Source organism: Myxocyprinus asiaticus, chromosome 16, assembly GCF_019703515.2.
Source record: "Myxocyprinus asiaticus isolate MX2 ecotype Aquarium Trade chromosome 16, UBuf_Myxa_2, whole genome shotgun sequence".
Lineage (NCBI taxonomy): Eukaryota > Metazoa > Chordata > Actinopteri > Cypriniformes > Catostomidae > Myxocyprinus > Myxocyprinus asiaticus.
Window position 1 is genome coordinate 2,244,629 of NC_059359.1, and position 15,476 is coordinate 2,260,104.

The 15,476-nt window shown below is 37.7% G+C and overlaps 1 protein-coding gene across 1 annotated transcript in view; it reads right to left on the reverse strand.

The window, feature by feature from the left end:
* The window catches only part of LOC127453659 (protein naked cuticle homolog 2-like), a 64,402-nt gene that overhangs the window by 24,329 nt on the left and 24,597 nt on the right, over positions 1-15,476 (reverse strand). The window lies entirely within an intron of this gene.

Genomic DNA, 15,476 nt, shown 5'->3' on the forward strand with positions numbered 1-15,476 from the left:
GGTGAGCAAATGATGACATAATTCTCACTTTTGGGTGAACTATCCCTTTAATTTGGGGGCTCAGACACCCCCAAACCCTTTTGTAATTCGCACCAGAAATGTATGTACACGGCTGTCGATCTAAACCCTGAAACTTCCACCTCTTCTTCTCTAAAACCTCTAGCAGATGTTGAGCATTTTATGAGTGAACCCCTCCTCACATACTTGGACAACAAATATGTCACCATCAGCAGCAACCTTTCAAACAGTTTTTACAAGCGACTCATAAACGTGCACTGCTGCACACTTTCTGAGCTCTTCCGTGTGGTTTGTGTATAATATTTAAAGGTTAGTATGAACACAAAAGACACAGTTCAGAGAGATGGTGTGCTTTAAATGTTGTAAATCCTACAGTTATTCCAGATCGCCAAACTTGAGGTAGATTCAAATTGGTTGGGTTTTCCATGTGCTACACTAGTACATATTTTCTAACTTTTAAGAGATGTATAAGGGTCATTCCTGTTGTACCATTTCAACTCTGTAACTCCTTAAGAAATTAATATGTTTGTGATGTAATTTAAAATGGCACTTCTATAAAAGGGAACACCAGACTTTCAGGAATATGATCTGACCATTTCAGAAACTTCAACTTTATCAATTTTAACTTGATTATTTACACAATGGCAAGAAGATGAACTGGATGGAAATAAATAAATAAACAAGATAAGTTCAGTTGACAGTAATTGTAGCATAATGTTGATTACCATAAAAACCTTTAAGCTCTGAAGGTGTTTTTAAAGATTTCCTGTTTCAGTGGCATACCCAAAATTAAAGGCTTATAACTTGACAAAAAAACAAGTGGTTGGTTTCATTGTAACGAAAACTTTTCTGATTTTTTTAATGATATAGATTATGATATATTCTGAAACTCTCAGCCTAAGAAACTGCTGAAAAATCACAAAATAAATTCAGCCAAAAGATTCTTATTTTTCTGATTTGACATAATATATCTCTGGGTGTAAGTAAGGAGGCTCCGAAAAAAGTTTGTTTTGTTACCAATCATGTCAGCTGTATCTGAGAAAAAAATTGTGTTGATACGACAAAGCAATCAAAAGTTATTACAAATATAATTTATCATAGTATCCAAAAATGTCTCCAAGCAAATAAAACATAATAATTGTACATAAGAACTAATTACACATGCAAACACAACAATGACTAAAAGGTTTGCATAGCATGCAGACATGATTTTAGTAATGAGATTTCACTGAATGAGTTTCATTCTGTGTCATTTGAGTCATCATTGAGTCTGTTTCATGTATTTGGCGCCATCTCCTGGTGGCCATATGTAACAGTCAACAATCATATGTCTTCCTGCCAAAATATGGATGATTTTTGCACCGATTTGAACCCAGTCCGATTGGTTTAGCATTCCATAACAGGACATAATTTACGATGACGTCATCTGAGCCAGGAAAGCTAATGTGTTTTCAGCCAGATTGCAAGATGCCAGATAGCCAGATGCTGTGTGCACACTGTGCTTTGTGTCAATTATCTAATGATCTTTGCATCCGATTTCCTTGTGTGTGGGCTTGTTTGAAAGATAATCACCTCCTCTAAGTAATGGCATGTGATGTTTTATTTTCTGTTTATTTTTCTTGATATCATAAGCAATTAAGCAACACCTGTTCACAAGAAACATAAATGTCAAAGACATATATTTTGCTATTACTCACTATATTTTTGTCTGTGATTAAAACAGACAAAGGCTGGTTGTATTCTACTCTCTGAGAGCTTTCCAACAACATATGACACATGGATATTTGAAGAGCTTGATGTTTTAACCGATTACAAACTTGTTAATAAATGATCAAAACGGAACACTTCTGATTTGTCTGCAGATTTCAAAGCACTTGTCCAGTTTTGGTCATAATGCCTACATGCATTGGAAAGTAGAGCTTTTAAGCCTTCAAACGATACCTATTTTCTGTTGGTCAAGACTGTAGTTATTAATAATTTGAAAAAAACAAATTCTTGCAGGCCAGTCCGAACTTAAAGGGTTGAACCCTTCAAAAATTGCCCCATTCACTTCCATTGTAAGTGTCTCACTGTAACCTCGATTTAAAAAAAAAAAAAAATGTAAATTGGGATGAGTCAAAATAGTTTTTTATGGTAATCAACGTTATGCCACCAATGATCTCGAATGAGCTTAACTTGTATGGAACCTGGAAAATTCCTTTAAGTTTGCACACACAACACACAACTGAGCGAATGTAAATTTGCATTTGAGAAATTGTGGCACCAATTCCACCCGCAGATTAAACTCCCTTGAAGAGCCTGACCCGTATCCAGTGCGGAGAGCATCTGACATGTGAGTGTTATCTCTGTATCGACACCCTCACCAGACCGGTTGGAGCGCTTGTCTGTCAACTCTTATGTCTGCGTTGTGCACGCGTTTACCGCCCCCTGAGCCGCGCGGTTGGCTGCAGACATTCTTGACACTTATGCAAGAAAAGACTTCAATCCAAGCCGCACAGTTCCTCACAGTCGTGGCATTGGCCAGGGGTCACCTCCAGGTCAACAGTGGCCCTGCTCCTTGTTCAACCTAAAAATACACCTCTGGCCAACCACAGGAAGTAAAGGCGTCCTTACATCAGATGCAGTATGTCAAATGGAGCGATGTCAGTGGACGACCGGTGTTAAGAGTTACATAATGCCTCGCCAAGATAGGAAACGAACAGGATCAAAACAATGACATACACAGCAGGAATATAAACGTAGAGACCAAAAGGAAGGAACACCAGATGATTGTATATCAGTATATTTATATATATATATATATATATATATACACATCATTGTGTGGTGGCTTCCTGATATTCTAAAGGTGAACTTTTATTTTGCTCCCCATCATTTACATCAGGGTTTCTTGAACCTTAGTGACCTTTAGGAGCCCAGATGTGGGTGTCTTCACTAGGGTTCTCCTGTTAGAAATTCTACAGTGTATTTCATCCATGGCAAATCAAAAGGTCTCCTCCTTTCCTGTGTTTCCTGTTCTTTCCTGAAACACAGAACTGTGACAAGACTGACACAAAAACTCTAACAAAACCTAATGAGCTGCCTTGCTGTCTACTGCCTTTATAGGCAGCCACCTTCTAAGGTAGCATCAAAGCTCAAATGGAACCTCGTAAGTTTCAATGAAACAATCTGAAACATGCATTTTCACTCATAAATGTTTATGTATACTTTATATGTTGGTAAATACTGCTGGTTATTGTTTTGGTCCATGCATATTCAAATGATTAAATATAATTCTGTGTTCATGTAGTGGAAAAACAGTGTGGAAAATATTATTTAACTAGAGTTCAAATGCATGACTTCTTGCATTAACATTTTGAATATAATAGAGCATATCAGTGCCTGTCCACTTTTTCAGCCGTCTTGGTTCCGGAAGAATTTTTCCCATTCAGTTCATTCCATTGGGATATCATAAAACCCTTCATAAAAGAGTTATAAGCCTTGAATCAAACCAAGCATATCCGAAGTGAATCACAACATCACAAACTTTGATTTGAAGCAGAAAATTGTTAAAAAAATCAAAGAAACAAGACTGTGTACTCAACGTCTTTAATGAGGGAATGAACTGCAATCCCATGAAGCATTGCAAATGACGTAATTGAATTAAAAACTATGCAAAATATCGGCTGCCGATATTTATCGGCCAATTATTGACCAAATTAAAACCATCAACATATCGGTATGTGACGAGGAGGAGGGCGTGGTCGGGCCGTGTATCATGATACACGGCCGGCGCTGAATCAGCTAATCAGCGGGTGAGCGAGATAAAGGGGAGCCGGAGGCGCCAGTTCGAGGGAGAAAGAGACGCACGCAGCCATGTTGCATGTGTGTCTGTCTTTGTTTATGTTTGTTTTATGTTGAGTTTCTTATTAAACTCTGTTTACTGTTCAGCCGGTTCCCGCCTCCTCCTTGCCCGTCCTTTATCTGTTACACAGTAATAAGCATGAAAACACCGATATGAAAAACCGATGGTTTATTTATAAATAATTAGTAACACACTTTGTAAAAACTCTGTGAATTAAAATGCACAATCCAGAAATAATAATAGCCACAATATGCAAAAGGGTTGGCACTCTTAAGAACATGTAATATTTCATTTTGTTTCTGTCTCGTTGTCACGTTAATGCAGAAAAAACACCATAAACGGACGTGACAGTTGTGAAAGCGGCACTTATCTATAGACCACATGATGAGTAAAACCATCTAAAACAATCTGAAACCAACAGATTTTAACATCTGAGATATCGGAAATTATATACAGTATATTGAAAATTATAAATTGTTAAAACAGTGAAAAAGCTTTTGTACCCCTTTATAATTTTTTTAACCATTCATAAGTAAAACAGTGATCTGATGACAAAATAAGCTTAGTGGAAAATATTGGTATCGCCTATAGATTTTGTTAAAATCTGTATCGCATCAGCCAACATTTTTTTTATATCAGTGCATCCCTATTTTTATTAATTAACTTTAACCGAGATTAATAAATGCTGTTAGTTAATAAATGCTCTAGTCCCGCCCCAAACTCATGCCATTGGTTGAGCCCATGTTGTTAAGTCTGGCCCAGTCAGGACGCTCAAATTCATTTCAATTCCTTTTGGGGCCACCATTGCAATAAAAATAATGCACTTTACCTTAAACCTCGTGCGACCCCACTACACATGCGTGGAAGTTGTATTTTGACTTCGCTATACGCAACGCATAATTTAAATTCATTTAAACCGACTGATCTCAGTTCAGGAGATTCTAGGCTGTTATTAAAGGGTTAAACGTACAGAGTCATGTGACAGAACAACATGGCGCAGACCACAGCAGAGTTTGTCTTTGGGAGAAATGCCAACAAAACTACATCTGGTAAGAAACCTAATTAAGTTTTTACATTGAAACCTGTTTGAGTCAAAAGATTAGAGTCTCTAGTTCCATCCGATATGCCATTTTTAAAATTTGAGCGATTTATCGTGAAACACCATGCTGATAAAAACACTATGTACACTAATGTGTACTTTTCATTAGAAATCCGAAATGAACTGTGCATTATCACATTGAGAAAAATGTTTTGCTTTCAGAGTCTTTATATGGAGTTAGGATGAAAATAAGATGCATTTCGAACTGTTCTGAGACCAGTGCAGACAGACAGCACACTGGAGGTGAAGTCATTCACTAAATAGGGAGCAAGGGAGCATCCTATAGCTCTCTATGCAGTTAAGTGCATTCACTCCTAAAATCTGATCAAAAGTTCAGTTTCAGGCTGCAGATGATGTTTGGATCACTCAACATGTTTGACAGACATGTGACAATGATAATCAGTACAAAGATTCAGAATTTATAATGTATCATTTTATTTTAACATGGTTGGCAGTGATTGGATGATGCTGGACATTACTTTGTATCAGAATTAATTATGCTAATTTCTGATGTAATGTCTGTAACATCTCAAAAACATGAATAATCAACACTCATGGAAACATAATAAATTTGATGAACAAAATCAGACTTAGTCCTGCTGTCCACATATGTGGACATATATTATTAGGAAAACTATTTGCTCTAAAAATGTTTTTTTTTTTTTTTTTTTTTTGCATGTTTATTATAAGATTATAACGTGATGTTTGAGAAGAAACAGGAAAATTGAGAGCTTCACAGCCATGACATGGTGGTATGAAAATGGGGGTTAAAAGTTCAGATTTTATGATACAGTGATGTTTTTGAGTAGATAGCATCAGTCAGACCCTTATCAACATGAAGCAGAGGTGCCGTACTAAAAGTGGAGATTTGCCGTTTGGAAAAGAGACAGTTCTCATCAGTGCAGTACAGTATGCATCATGCAAAAGAAAAAAACAAAAAACTTGACATTTCAGTGGAAATTCTAAAGGTTTCGGTTTATTGCAAAATCTTGGGTTTCCAAGTGTCTTTGGAACGAAACTGCCCATTTTCCTCTAATGTCTAAAACCCACTCAAACATCAAAGAGCAAGAGTCACTTAAAAGACACGTTCTCTCCATCTGACGCCTTCTCTCTCGGACCGTGGTGAGTATTAAATATCCGTCTGAATCACTAATAGAGGGCAAGCTTCACGGAACCCGCTGTTTATCTGAGAGGAACCTGCAGGTCAACAGTGCGTTAAACAGCACAGACTTCAGACGGCTGTTTGAAGTCACGCTGCCTGCCGTGGAAGTGGGCGCCTTTACTATTAGGAGGAAAATGAAACAGTGGCTTCTTTTAGGACTTTCGAAACCCTTTATACTGTTAAAGAGGGAGCATCTCATGATGAGACCCCAGCATTCCTTAGAATAGTGCCCTGTGGCTATTTTGAGAATCGCAATAGACAGTAATGTGCTAAATAGCAAAGCCAGTACTTCACAAACTATCACATGACAGTTCTGCTCCAAAACCTAGTGAAATAAGGCAGTATCCTACCTACACATGAAGCTCAGAAATGACTGATTTGGAACGCTCTACACTGACAAAGTGAACGTGTGACTTGACAGATCGAAACTAATTTCATTATAGAGTTTGGTGTTATCATGTTAATAAGCTAGCCCAGCTATACTCCAATACATAGCACACTCATAAATTGGGTAATATAATACATTTTTAAATACACTGAAATATTTTTTATAGAACTTTGAAGCTCCAAAAAGCATATAAAGTCAGCATAAAATTAATCCATACTACTCCAGTGGTTTAATCCATGTCTTCAGAAGAGATATGATAGGTGTGGGTGAGAAACAGTTCAATATATTAGTCCTTTTTTTTTACTATAAATCTCCACTATCACTTTCACATTCTTTTTATTTTGTTTTTGGCGATTTGCATTATTTGTGCATAATGACACCTACTTGGCAGGGAGGAGAAGTTATAGTAAAAACAGAACTTAAATATTGATCTGTTTCTCACTCACACCTGTCATATCACTTCTGAAGGCATGGATTAAACCAACGGAGTCGTATTGATTACTTTTATGCTGCCTTTATGTGCTTTTTAAGCATCAAAGTTCTGGTCACCATCCACTTGCATTGTAAGGACCTACAGAGCTGAGATATTTTTCTAAAAATCTTCATTTGTGTTCAGCAGAAGAAAGGAAGTCATACACATCTGGGATGGCATGAGGGTGAATAAATGATGAGAGAATTTTCATTTTTGGGTGAACTATCCCTTTAATGCTCTATCGAGTTTTAAATCTCCCCTAAACCTAAACCTAACTGATAGGGTCATAAAAAGCTAATATGAGATGACAAACACAGCCACATCATTTTGTGGTGCTTCTATTATACTTTTGGCTCATGTGGACTCGTACCCCGGTCCTTTACATCCCAAGTGCAACGCTCTATCAGTTGAGCTACCGTGCAATTTGATCACACTCGAACAAGCTTGTAAATGCAGTTGGTTTTGTAAGGACTATAGTAAAAGTGTTTAGATGTCATAAGATAGCATTGTTGAAGAACAGGGCAAAAAGTATGTGTTTCTGAACTGATAATCTGCCGTTTTACTCGTGATTCGTGTGACAGGGAATAAAAGTAATTGTTGTTGTAGCATAATTATGAGCGGACCTATTATGCATTAAAATACTGTTTTTGTAGGCAGCTCACTAGGTTTGAGAACAGAGCTCAAATGGACACAAGGCGCTTACATTTCAAAGACAAACCCTGACAGTTTTGCTTCAAATGTGCAGACTGCATCAACCCCAATGAGCCTCATGGAAGATAATGATTTAAACATTTTATTCTTGTGCTGGAGCCGCATCTGGAAGTGGCTTTTGATGGAAAGAGAGAGAGAGAGAGAGAGAGAGAGCTCATCCAAGTAACAAAGCCCCATTTGCAGCTATTCCCAATCTGAGAGGAATGCAGGAAGCGAGCCAGCCCCACTCCGTCTGCAGCCCCAAACCCTTCGCTTTGAAGCTGCCTGTGTGTTTCCACAGCTAAACACTTTCAGATGTGGCCGTGTAGTTTTATGGCTTCAATAATAGCGATACCTACACATGTGCGCGCTTGAGGTCCAGAACAGGGAGTCTCATCTGAAATGACGACTTTCCGAACAAGAGAAAAATGTGCTTACTATCAACTCTGGTTTTCTTATATCACAAGAACATAGGGCAATTCTTGCAGTTTTTAACCTTTCAACTAGACTGTTGTGTACTACTAACAACCATGACAGTGAGCGTGTTTAAATGCATGATCTTACATTGATTATGCTTAATAAGCTGACAACGTGTAAGGTCATGTAAATGCGGTCATCAACAGTTAAAGCATAAACGGAACAGCAGATGTAGATTTTTGCCTATTACCTCGATTTTTCTATTTACCGCTGCACTTACCGGCTTATCCAGCGTGCGTAAGTGTTGTGCGCATGACTGTTTTTGTTTTGACGTCCAAAGGTGATTTCAACTCTCAAGTAAACTTATTGTTTTGCTTGTGTTGTCAGATTTTTTTTTAATAAGTTCATTTTAGTTAGTTATCAGCGTATTGCTGTAAAGAAAACTTTGCTAATTTTTAATGATATAAATTATGATAAATTCTGAGACTCTGAGCCTAAGAAACTGCTGGAAAATCACAAATAAAACTGAGCCAAAAATACATTTTTCTCTTATTTTTTTATGTTGATATGCAAAGCAATCAAAAGTTATAACATTACAAAAATAATTTATCCTAGTGTCCAAAAACGTCACCATGTGTCCAAACAAATAAAACATAATAATCGTCCATAAGAAGTAATTACACATGCAAACACAATGACTAAAGGTTTGCATAGCATGCAGACATGATTTTAGTAATGAGATTTCACAGAATGAGTTTCATTCTGTGTCATTTGAGTCATCATTGAGTCTGTGTCATGTATTTGGCGCCATCTCCTGGTGGCCATATGTAACGTTGTGCTTCGTGTGGATTATCTGATGATCTATGCATCTGATTACCTTGTGTGTGGACTCGTTTGAAAGATGATCACCTCCTCTAAATAATGGTATGTGATACATTATATTCCATTTATTTTTGTGAAGTTATAAGCGAAAACACGGCATATAAGCACGGGCTAATCAGCCGAGGAGAGGGATAAGTGCAACGAGATGCGGCAGTTCGGGGGAGAGAGAGCTTCCCCGGAAAGAGGGGGGGGGGATGCACGTCAAGCCGGGGGTTCCCCGGCCTGAGGCAAATGAGGGAGGAGTGTTACAAGGAGAAGGGCGGGCCGTGACTATGCACACCCGGCCCCCAATTGGGATAATCAGCCGAGGAGAGGGATGGGTGCAACAAGATGCGGCAGTTCGGGGGAGAGAGAGCTACAGGCAGCTGCCCTGTATGCGTTTATGTTTGTGTGTTTTTGTGTTTGAGTTTATTAAAACATTACTTTGATGCTTCGTCCAGTTCCTGCCTCCTCCTTTCCATTGAACCCTGTTACAATGACATAACAGTAACAGTTCCAGAGACAGTTTAGGCTGTGTTCTGTTATCTATTACTTCAAGCTTGTAAGGCTTCAACAGTTCTTATTTAATTTCGAGTTGGACATTCATAACTTGTACTTCAGTGTAAGATTAATACCATACCGGACTAGACCGGAAGCGCAGTATGTTTCGCACTTTAGATTCAAAAGAACCTGCTCATCTAAATCGTTCTTTCGCGAATCGGACCATACCGGAAGCGCTGTATGTTTTGTGCTGTAGATTCAACAGAGCCGGCTAAAAAGAGTCATTTGTTTGTGTGTTTTATGCTTTTGACCCAGCAGAGGGCAGCACTGCTGCAGAACTGCGCCACTAGAAACACTGTCAGAGTATTTCAGTACGGTGTTCCAGCCGCATTGGAGGAAAATTAACGCAAGGGAACCGTTAATGGAACCGAAAGTCACGAAGATCATCCGATTCCGGTATTTTATAAAGAATGGAACCGGTTCTCAGTTCTCAACCCTACATATGGCTATTTGATCAGTTTTATGTTTTTACTCACTGCAATAATATGTACAGTGAAAATTTTTTAAATAAAATATCAATATAAAATATCAGGGATGAGTCGAAATGTGGTAAGCAACATTATGCGATAAATGCTGTTGATTGAGCTTAACTTGTATTGAACCTGGAGTATTCCTTTAAATAGCTTTAATGCAGTAAGCGTTTTTCAGAATGGTAACTTGAATGTAGTTTATCTATTTTACATTATGTGTAGCTCGGCAAACTACAGCTTTAAAGTAGCTCCCACAACACTGGCAAAAATACAAAGTCTTGTAACACGACCGCAGTTATTGAGATTTTTCAAAGCAACAATGCACAAAATTCCATGCAGTGCCATTTGCTTTTAAGCTGCCCGACACTGCAAAAAAGGTGCATTGTATCAAGCTGCACAACAGGGCAGCAAATTCTTTCTATTTCTTTTTCTCGCTGTTTTAGTGTTTGTTTAGCGTGCAGACAGGAAACTGGGTTTAGGGTGTCTGTCTGTAGCCCTCAGTTTGAGGAGAGTGTGGAAAAAGAAGTAGGTTTCTGAGGCTTTAAAAGTGTCTGCATTTGTTCAAGGAGATACAGTACATTCATAAGTGCATACGCCATGCTAACAGTAACCATGCATGCCAGAAATTTGGATTTACGTGTAGTAGGTGTCCATTTTAAGAATGTGGCTCATCCAATCTATTTTTCAGTGTTAATCTTGTCAACTTAGTCACTGATGAAAATATCGTTGACGAAGGTTTTTTAATTTTGTCAGCGATAAAGAAGACGGGGGCCTGGGTAGCTCAGCGAGTGTTGACGCTGACTACCACTCCTGGAATCGCGAGTTTGAATCCAGGGTGTGCTAAGTGACTCCAGCCAGGTCTCCTAAGCAACCAAATTGGCCAGGTTGCTAGGGAGGGTAGAGTCACATGGGGTAACCTCCTCGTGGTCGCGATTAGTGGTTCTCGCTCTCAATGGGGCGTGTGGTAAGTTGTGCGTGGATCGTGGAGAGTAGCATGAGCCTCCACATGCTGTGAGTCTCCGCGGTGTCATGCACAATGAGTCACGTGATAAGATGCGCGGATTGACGGTCTCAGAAGCAGAGGCAACTGAGACTTGTCCTCCGCCACCCGAATTGAGGTAACCGCGCCAACACGAAGACCTTCTAAGTAGTGGGAATTGGGCATTCCATACTGGGAGAAAAGGGGATAATAAAAAAAACGATATTGAAGACGAGATGAAAAATATGCATCATGATGATAAAAACAACCTGTCAATGAAAATATACAGAAAATGCAAGATATTTACATTGCACTAACACTGTTTTTATTTATTTATATTTTTTAGGAAAGAAAAATCTAGAGAGAATTGATCCAAATAATCTAGTCATAGTATCATCTCATGTTGTTTAATTTTACATATTAAACGTATCAATCTTCAAAATGTTTGATACAAAATGTTTGATACATGTTTAAATGTTTGTAAACAGCTTATACTTTTTTCAAAATATTTGAATATTTGGTTAAAGTTTGGTTTTTACAGTTTGATACATGTTTTTGTCATTTTGCACATTATAGTCAACTAAATGATGATATTTTAGTCAGAGTAAAATTGAATGAATATGACACAATTAACCTCTTCAACTATGTGGGGGTGCTATATTGCGAAAAAAATTAATACTTAAAACGTTAAAGTCCCCGTATACATACATCAGGCATATGAGGTATTTTTTGAAAGCTTAGAATCTGGTCTTTTCATATATAGCCATCACTTCTCCATTTATGTTACTTAAAATAACAAAATAAAGCCTTAAAACATCCGCATCGCAATAAGCACCACCTAGTGGTTATGTGGTATAAATATTTATATGAATATAAAAGTCTTTAGAATAGCACTTAAATAGACAAGTCATATATCAAATGAAAGCTCTCATTGTCAGGAATGTGACTGTACAGTTTATTATATATTGTTACACTAATACTACAGTTTAAAAAGAATCACAAAGTGAAATATGATATTTGTAAGACATCAAATACAAAAGTCTCTTTTATGTACCATTCACTTAGGACTCGTACCCCGGTCCTTTACATCACAAGTGCAATGCTCTACCAGTTGAGCTACTGCGCAATTATATATTCTTTTACTTTAGAAAGTTCTCTAAAAAATGAGCCATTTTTTACTTGTCTGTGCGCTTGATTGTGTGAATAATCCAATGTTATATCTTAGATGTCCAGAACGAAATATGCCATCCAGCAGGAAAAGCATACTAGTCCACTCAGAGGCCGAGATATTCAATGAAATAATGAGGGTGGTGCTTGAACTGAAAATTAGACTGAATGTCTATGGACGAGCACATCTGTGAGGGCTAAAATGCGTTAGAGCGCCAACTACATTTCAGCCATTTTTTGGACAGACTTTTTTTCTAGTACTTCCTGCCATCTAGTGGAATAAAATAAGACTATTTGGAGGGAGGTGGGGTGAACAGAACCAGAAGCACATGCTTACAAATTTAGGTCAACAAAAAAATAAATTTTTTAAACTCTACTCATCACATGATTGTAAACATATACAATATTATTTATGAATAATTGGAGTCTTTTTTTTATTTTGGGGGGTTTTCTGACAAAAAATAAAAATGAGATTATTTTTTGGCAGTATGTGTAAATGGCGAGCTTTTAAATTTGATTTTGAAAAATTGCTGGCGGCAGCCCAAAAATGCACCATAGTTGAGGAGGTTAAAGACAAAACAATAATATGTTTAAATACAAAAGTTATGACTAAAATATAATTAACTTGGCTGTTTAATTAGTTTTAATAGTATGGTACAAAGGCAGATATTACCACTTGATTATTTCATATTTAAACATTTTAAAGTATATTGCGTGATATATTGTGTTGCTTTAAATAAAAGCATCAGCTAAATGACAAAATGTAAATGGTAAATATTGTTAACGTGATTTAAATTACTCATACCATGATATAAGATTTGGTGATACTGTCCACCCCTCTTAAGAAAACACATTTTTGTGTGAATGTTTCCTTTAAAATGCAAAGTTTTCCAAATGCCTTGTCATGAAATGATTGATTAAAACAGGGGTATTCAATTAAGACCCCCCTTAATAACAACCACAGTCAAATATTCCCATGACTGCGCTGAAGTCCACTTGAAGAAGGGCTGAAGCTTTCTGCGGGGGAACAGCGGTTTATATGGAAACATACCTTACACACTAAAATGTAATAACCTTTGAGTCGCCCAGTGTTTGACTTGGCTAAGAGCTGCGTAACATCAAACGCTGACTTGAGTCCAGCAGACTCTTCGCTCTCGACTCCAACTGCAGGTATTTTCTTTACTTCTGCTGTAAGCGACGGCAAAGTAAACGCTCACCATAACATCCACCACAAACGCTCCATTTCCATTCACTCATTCGGCACAGACTGACCTCGATGGCGGCACTTCAAACGCCTCGCTCACACTGGCTGAATGTGTTCAAATGCATGACGTCTTACATTATGTTTGTTTGCACAATGGCATTGGCAATACATTAAAGGAATTCAATACAAGCTAAGCACCATCAACAACGTTTAAAAAAATGGAAAGCACAGCAACAGTAACACATTTCCAGTGGAAGTCTATGGGGTCAGCGCTCCAGAGGGTTGACATTTTGATTTAAGCTGTTAACTGTCTAAATCAGGTTCGACGACTTTTCTAAGTGACCAGACTATTGCTGGTCATGCATTAGTGATGTAATTCCTGCGGGCGGGTTTTCTCCATGTAAACAGTCACTTTCGGGTATCCTTGCACTTAATATGTTACATAATCATAAAGTTTAACATTTTTAAATTGTAATAATATAGTAATAAATAGCACTTGTAAATTGTACTGGCTCAAAATTATTTTCTGTGGCAATCGATAATTTGCCACAATTGTTTTCAATAGAGCTTGTCTTGTATTCTCGTTTTCTCGCTCTCGGTGGGGCACGTGGTGAGTTACATTTACATTTTTACATTTGGCAGACGCTTTTATCCAAAGCGACTTACAGTGCCCTTATTATAGGGACAATCCCCCTGGAGAAACCTGGAGTTAAGTGCCTTGCTCAAGGACACAAAGGTGATGGCTGTGGGGATTTGAACCAACAACCTTTTACTTACCAGTTCAGTGCTTTAGTCCACTACGCCACCACCACTCACAGTTGTGCGTGGATGCCGCGGAGAATAGCGCGAAGTCTCCACATGCACTACATCTCCACGGTAACACGTTCGACAAGCCACGTGATAAGATGCACGGATTGACAGTCTCAGACGCGGAGGCAACTGAGATTCGTCCTCCGCCACCCGGATTGAGGTGAGTCACTACGCCACCATGAGGACTTAGAGCACATTGGGAATTGGGCATTACAAATTGGGGAGAAAAGGGAAGAAAAAAAAACGCTTTATATACGCTAAATACGCCCTCCGCCTGGAGCGGGTCACTCAAAACAAAAACAGGAAATTTTACAGTGCCACAGAGACACAGTGCTTACCATTTTTAACCACAGAATGGCTTACTTTTAGTTATTTCTGCATATTAAGCTGAGACAGAAGAAAGTATTTTAACATTATAAAAGTTACATCAGCTTTAAATTAGGCTACGAATAGGCCTGTCACGATTATTAAAATAATCGTCTGATCGCGGTTATTTGGTCTATTTTAGATAACCGCGATTACAAATTCCACTGAGCACACCGCGGACGTCAACCAGAGCAGCTCCTGAGCGTGCCGTCAGCAGGCTTATGAAAATATAAACGAACAAATATACACTTTGATAGTGAACGCAAAGCGCTCTGGCTTCACTTTAAACGATTGTGCAATGGCAAATATTCCTGGTCATAACTGGTTCATGCATGCAGTGTTAATGACACACAGTGATGGAGGAGGAGACGCACACTTACTCTATTTCTGTAGAGTGAAAAAACAATTAAAAGAAATCTCAAAAGGTTTTGCTTCATGAGAAATAAGGGCTCATGGGTTAAAACAAAGAGCATTAAAATAACGTGTAAAAGTGAAGAAATTAGGACAGATATATATTACTACTGGATATTATATTATAGTGTAATATAATATATTATGTCAAAAATTATAGTATTTTTTTATGAAAAAAAAAATAAAATAATAATATAAAATATATACGTTTCAGAAACAAAATGTAAAATTGACCAAAACTAAAGTTGACCAAAGAGAGACATTATTTTTATGTAGTAATATTTTGATATTTATGTTATTATTGTTCATGTTTTTAAAGCCTTGAAATGAAATCAAATATGCCTATTTTATTATTTGATTTATATACTTGAAGTTCAATATGTAAAAATGACTTAAGGTGTATGAAGCACACATGCGCCTTAAGAAATACGACAATATATAAGACAATTAGTCGTGAAAGCCCTAAAACAGACAATTAATCATCATAATCACAATTATTTGTTTAATAATTAATCGCCAGCCAAATTTCATAATTGTGACAGCCCTAGCTACTAACA